The sequence below is a fragment of the Saccopteryx leptura genome, chromosome 3, assembly GCF_036850995.1.
Source record: "Saccopteryx leptura isolate mSacLep1 chromosome 3, mSacLep1_pri_phased_curated, whole genome shotgun sequence".
NCBI lineage: Eukaryota > Metazoa > Chordata > Mammalia > Chiroptera > Emballonuridae > Saccopteryx > Saccopteryx leptura.
The window spans coordinates 239,421,478-239,428,609 of NC_089505.1; the positions used below are offsets into that span (position 1 = coordinate 239,421,478).

The 7,132-nt window shown below is 39.8% G+C and overlaps 1 pseudogene; it reads left to right on the forward strand.

Moving 5' to 3' along the window:
- The first annotated feature begins 1,628 nt into the window (after window positions 1-1,628).
- On the forward strand, window positions 1,629-5,950 carry LOC136398445 (T-cell surface glycoprotein CD1b-like; annotated as a pseudogene).
- The last annotated feature ends 1,182 nt before the right edge of the window (window positions 5,951-7,132 follow it).

Below are 7,132 nucleotides of genomic sequence, written 5' to 3' on the forward strand. Positions count from 1 at the left end.
TGCTAAGGCATAAGATAATTTTACTTGGAGAATGAATAATAAATAATAAGGTAGTATTTACCTTATTAATTTTAGAATTTGGGTCTACAGTACTTTAGTCAATTGAAATATTTAAATATTTTTCCTTTGAGGCCTCAGCCAGGTATCACATCATCCTGATAAAGCAAGGTCGCAGGTTCAATCCTTGATCATGGCACATATATGAATCAACCAATGAATGCATAAATAAATAAAACAACAATTTAATGTTTCTGTTTCTTTCTTTTCTTTTCTCTCTTTAAAATCAATTTAAAAGTGTTGAAAGAACTAAAAACATTAAAAAATTAATGCTTTGCCTTTTGTAAATGGTCACCAACACACTCCATACTAATGTAGGGTTAGGGCAATGAGACAAGAGGATAAAATGAGAAAGAGGAGCCATTGAGAATGCAGAGAAGAGGTAAAGGCAAAGAGCAGGAGAAGACAAGGTCATGCTGTGGAAGATTGAATTGTATGGATGAATCAAAAGAATTTTCCTAAATTAAAGCAGGTGGTTGTGCAATAGTCCTTTATGATGAAACAGATGTTACAGTAAAACACTGAGGGGGTAAAATAACCTTTCAAAACCACATAGTGGGCCCTGGCCAGTGGCTCAGGGAGAAGAGCATTGGCTTAATGTATGGTCGTCCAGCTTTCAATTCCTGGTCAGGGCACACAGGAGAAGCGACCATAATCTTTGCCCTACTCCCCTTTTCTTTTCTTCCCTTTCACAGGCAGTGGTCCTATTGGTTCTAGCATGGCCCTGGGCACTGAGGATTGCTCAGTTAGAGCACAACAGCCTAAGGCAATAAATATAGCATGGTACTCAGGCATCGGCTCCTGATGGGGTTGCTTGGTGGATCTTAGTCGGATCACATTTAGGAGTTGGCCTCACTATTTCCTCTTCTGTCATCTAAAAAGGAAAAGAAAGAAAAAGAAAAAGAAAACCATTAATTGGCTTTTTCAAGGTCGTATATAGAAAGCGGAGATAAGGAAAATAGCAGTAAACTAGGAAGATAATAAGAAAATTTGACTCAAGAGCTAGAGTGGAAATGACAAGCAGAATGGGAGGGTCAAGGCTGTGGGAGACACAGCTTCTTTATGATGTCCAACATAAATGAGGTAGAATTTTGTCCCTGGAAGAGGAAGTCACTATAGAGCACCAAGGAAACAACAGTTTGCTGAGTTCAGAGATCAAACACCAGCTTTAAGTGACAGAAGTTCTGCCTAACTGGGCGGTGGTGCAGTGGATGGAGCATTAGAGTGTGATGTGGAGGACCCAGGTTTGAGACCCCGATGTCACCAACTTGAGCACAGGCTCATTTGGTTTGAGCAAAATTCCACCAGCTTGGACCCAAGCTCGCTGGTTCGAGCAAGGGGTTACTCAATCTTCTGAAGTCCCGCAGTCAAGGCACATATGAGAAAGCAATCAATGAACAGCTAAGGTGTTACAATGAGCAACAAAAAACTAATGATTGATGCTTCTCATCTCTCCATTCCTGTCTCTCTGTCCCTGTCTGCTCCTCTCTCTGTCTCTGAAAAAAAAAAAAAAGAGAGAGAGAGAAGTTCTATCTACTGGCGAAATTCTGCTTCTATTTTGGATGCTAAGGATGGAGTCAGAGGCCCTGGTGCAGGTAAATGTTCTGGCATTTTGTTGTTCAGACTCTGTCTCTTTTTTTCTCTATTTTTCTGGGTTTTATTTGTTTTTTCCTATTCTCTTTTTCTTCTTTCTTTTTACTTTTACTATTCCTTCATTACCCACAGCTTTTCAAGAGCTAACCTATTACCATGTCATCCAGATATCATCATTTATGAACAGCACCTGGGAACAAAATCAAGGCTCAAGCTGGCAGAATGATATGCAGATTTGAGGCTGGGATAGTGACTCAAGCACTGTCATTGTCCTGAAGCCTGGGTCCAAGGGAAACTTCAGGAACGTGGAAGTGTCTGAGCTGGAGGAAATATTCCGGTTCCCTATCATCTGATTCCTTCAGGTAGTACAGGATCATGTCAGTGTCTTCCAGATGACATGTTCGTTCAGTCCTCTGCTCTGCGTAGATTATCAATAATGCCTCTCTCTGTCTCTCTCTCTCTCTCTAGATTCATGTTACTGCACCCCAGAATGTTTCTCTCCTCTTTCCCAGTTTAGCCAACTGTATGTGCACATTTATCTAGAGCAGTCCTCCTCTTAGACTCCACACCTCCACAAAGTACTTCAGATCTCTCTTGCTTCTTTCGCTCTTATCTGATGAAGAGTCCCCTTTGTTTGTCTAACTCTTTCTCTCTTAAACCCCAAGCAAGAAACCATGACTTTCCCCACCTTGTTCCTGAGTGAACTAAACTGTGACTTCCTTTGTTTCCAGTCCATCTCCTCAGGCATCTCCTGCCTGCTCCTCCTCTCAATGTAATTCTCCCATTATCCTGGAATGTGTACTTCCTCCTGACTTCACCACCCTGCTCCTCACATTACCCTCTTCTTTCTTCTCACCCACTGTTCATTACTAAAACAGCTCTTCCCCACCATTTATGACATGTATACCTTCCCCTGTTCTCTTCTTGTTGAAAAGTCTCTGAATAGCCCTGGCTGGGTTGCTCAGTTGTTTAGAGCATTATCCTGATATGCTAAAGTTGCAGGTTTGATCCCCATCAGGGCATACAGAAGACTCAACCAATGGGTGCATCAATGAGTAAAAAGCAAATTGATGTCTTTCTCTCTCTCTCTCTCTCTCTTTCCGAAATCAATCAATCAATGTTTTAAAAAGAAACATCTCTGAAAATAGTCATATACTACTTGACATTGAGGACATGTTCTGACAAATATATTGCTAGATAATTTTATGGTTGTATAACAATCATCGAGTGCACTTAAACAAACCTAGATAGGTTAGCTACCACATACTATGCTCTGTGCTATATTTTATTGCTAAATAACTAAAATCAAGTATAGCACATTACTATAAAAGATATATAGAACATTAAATCAAGCAAAAGAGAAAATTATCCAATCAAGTGATGCAGTAAATATGAAAGAGATAAAATTATTGCTGATATGACACATCATACTGTGTTTCATAAACTTCTTTTTTGTCAGTAGAAAACGTACATTCTAAAATAGTAATTAAAAGTAAAATAAACATATAAACTAGTAATATCATTTACTCTCATTCTCATGTATCATGTACTGTATATATTGCATTGTTATTGTCTATACAACCGGCAGCACAATGGAGATTTGACCCCATCATCACCACAAATACATGAGCAATGCCTTATGCTGTTAAAAATCATGACAAAAAAGTCACTAGGCAAATAAGAAATTTTCAGTTTTACTATAATCTTATGGGACTACCTTCTTGTACCTGGTTTGTTGTTAACTGCAAAGCCATTGTGTGGCACATGACGCTGTTAGATTGGCTTTTGGCTTCAATTCACTTCTCAAACCTTTCTCCCCACCCAAATCCAACACCTTAGATTGTTTCTCCATCCCTGTCCTTCCTGTTGCCTTTTAAATATATTTTTCTTTGTTTTTCCTCTCTCTAGATCAGGGGTCTCAAATTCACAGCCCGTGGGCCGCATGCGGCCCGCCGAACAATTTTGTGCAGCCCGCAAACTAATCCACGAAGTTCAAAATATTTTGGATAAAATTAAGTAAGCCTAGGGGCCTACTTGTATTTTTCATTTCTCTAGCATCCTAGCTAGATATTAGCTTGGTTAACAGCAGTTGTGATGCGAACTACAGTTTCTGGTCGTTTTGTGACACTGAGTAAACTGCATGTATGATTGTGCTTGTTGTACTGATTTTTTTTTGTTTTCAACTGCAGTGAGAAAAGTGTTGCGTAACAGTTGCCTTTTGTAGACCTAGTGCGGCCCTCCGAATGGCTGTGATCTTGCTCTGCGGCCCACATGCTGAGTTGAGTTTGAGACCCTTGCTCTAGATCCTTTGGAAATCCAGGCTATAGGCAGCTGTGAGCTGCATTCTGAGAGACCACAGTAATCTTCCTGAGGGGAGCTGTGGGAGGAGTGAATGTCCTGAGCTTCCAGAATGATTCCTGTGTGCCTGCCATGGAGGGCGGCCGCAGAGCACAGAGGAACTGCACACTTCCCTCTCAATACCAAGGTATTTCTAGTATCATAGAGAATCTCCTGTCAAAAAGCTGCCTTGATAACCCTTGGGCACTCTCAGTGCAGGGAAGGTGAAACTGCAGAGACAAGGATAGTCCTGTTCTCTCTCCAATACTTTCTCTTTCAATTTATACCATCTCTTTGAATTCAAAGGTACAGGGTGCCTTAAAAAAAAGGGGGTTAAACAATAAATTATTTGGTTTTCAAACAAGTGGGAAGGGTCACTGTCCAAACTAGTGGGCTTCTGAGCCCCTATTCTCAAGATTGGTGTCATAATGTGACACTGTCCTGCTCCTTTCTGCCCCAGTGAAGCCCGAGGCCTGGCTTTCCAGTGGCCCCCCTCCTTTGCCTGGTCATCTGCTGCTGGTGTGCCATGTCTCGGGATTTTACCCCAAACCTGTATGGGTGATGTGGATGAGGGGTGAGCAGAAGCTTCCAGGAACACATCAAGGTGACATCCTGCCCAATGCTGACGGGACGTGGTATCTCCGAGTAACCCTGGATGTTGTGGTTGGGGAGGAGGCTAACCTGAATTGCCGAGTAAAGCACAGCAGCCTGGGAGGCCAGGACATCATCCTCCACTGGGGTGAGAAAGAACTGGCCCTGGCTGGAAATGGGAGCACATGGTCCACAAACATGGAGGGAGAGGTGAGCAAAATGGTGAGACTAAGTGGTTGTGACAGAGAAACAAGGAGGGAGGGAGAGAGAAAAGGAAAGAGGGAGATGAACTAAGGCAACAATTTTCAACTGGTGTGCAATAAGAATTTTTAAAACACTTGGCTATTTAGTCAGGGGTACTGACCTCTTTCCACTTAGATTGTCAAATAAAAAAAAAAATGACAACAGCCAACACAATAATGGCCATCCAGAGTGAATGAATTAAAATAATATATATTTTTTTCATATCTACAAATACATATAAGGTCTACCAGAAAGTTATGTCCGTTTCTATCACAAGTTTCGACACGTAAGCACATTTATTTGGCGTGTGTGTGCCTCTCTATTTTTATCACTTAATGTATACATACTGATGTAGCAAATTAACTAATACAAAGTTGATTCATGTTAGTCTTATGTGTGAAGCTATAGTGTACCAATGGCTACTGATAAAGTTCATTTACGCCACTGTAATTTTTACAAATTTCAACAAGGAAGAAATACTACAGAAGCATGTCTGTCACATCCACCATATTCCCCGGACTTAGCACCCTCCGACTATCACTTGTTTTTGTCCTTACAAAATTTTTTGAAGGGCAAAAAATTCAAAAATGAAGAAGATATCAAACAAGCACTGGTTCAATTTTTCGCATCAAAAGATAAAACATTTTTCAAAAATGGGATATACAAATTGCCCTCACTCAGGCAAGAAATCATTAATAATAATGGCAATTATATTATTTAATAAAGTTTATTGATGGTAAGAAAAATTTGTATTTTGTTTTATTCTAAAAACGGACAGAACTTTCTGGTAGACCTTATTTTTGGTGTGCCACAGTATTTTAATAATTACTTTATGTGTGCCATTAAATGAAAAAGGTTGAAAATCATTCACCTAAGGTATAAAGGAGGTAAGTGTCAAAAAATTGTTAATTGGTTGAAGTGGCACAAAAAGAAGTGATAGGAGATAGATAAGAATTATTGTGTTAGAGAATCTGAGAGGAGAAGTTGGCTATGCCTTCACATCAAAGCAGGTGAGTGATGGAGCTGACACTCAGGTGAGCAAAGGAAGGGCAGGAGACTCAGGAATGGGGTTTACAATGACACCTATGTGTTTTCTCCCAATTGCCAGGACATCCTACTTCCACCATAGTGATAATTTGGCAATAATAGTGTCTGCCTTTATTTTTTTATATGTATTGCATTATGGTATTTGAGGTGCCTGTAAGTTTTTTAAAATCTTTGTTTTCTGTCTACCTCCCAATATTTTATAGCATTTTTCTCTTTTTATATTCTTTTAGCCTCAATCTTTCTTTTTTTTAATTTATTTTTAATTTATTGTGTAACATGGTTTGTGTAACCAAATCATACAGATTTCAAGTATACAAATGAATATACCACCATCTACACTCTGTATCATTCTCCACCCCACCCCCACCGTCTCTCTCTGCCCACCTTTTCTGCCCTTTGTCACCCTCCCTCTACTGACCCTCCTTTCACTCTGCCTACTGACACTCTGTTGTCTGTATCTACCTTTTATCAGTTTATGTTTTAGGCTAACCCCTTCACCTTCTTTGATCCAGTCCCCTCTTCCCCTGTCCCTCTCACAGCTGTCTACCTGCTCTCTGTGTCCACGCCTCTGCATTTTCCCCCACTTCCCATCTATTTATATAAATCTGTTTTTTAACTGTGGTAAAGTATACATGACATTGAAGTTATGATCTTAGTCACTTTTAAATGCTTATTTTAATAGTATTAATTAAACTTTTGATTTGACACAATTAATCTCTAGTATTCTTTTTTTAAATTAATTTTACTAGGGTGACATCAATAAATCAGGGTACATATGTTCAAACAAAACATGTCCAGGTTATCTTGTCAATCAATTATGTTGCTTGCCCATCACCCAAAGTCAGATCATCCTCCGTCACTTTCTATCTAGTTTTCTTTATGCCCCTCCCCCTCCCCCTTTCACATTCCATCTCCCTCCACCCCCCGTAACCACCACACTCTTATCAATGTCTCTTAGCCTCGCTTTTATATTCCACATACGTATGGAATAATGCAGTTCCTGGTTTTTTCTGATTTCCTTATTTCACTTCGTATAATGTTATCAAGATCCCACCATTTTGCTGTAAATGATCTGATGTCATCATTTCTTTTGGCTGAGTAGTATTTCATAGTGTATATATGTCACATCTTCTTTATCCAGTCATCTATTGAAGGGCTTTTTGGTTGTTTCCATGTCCTGGCCACTGTAAACAATGCTGCAATAAACATGGGGCTGCATGTGTCTTTACGTATCAATGTTTCTGAGGGATTGCTGGGTCATAAG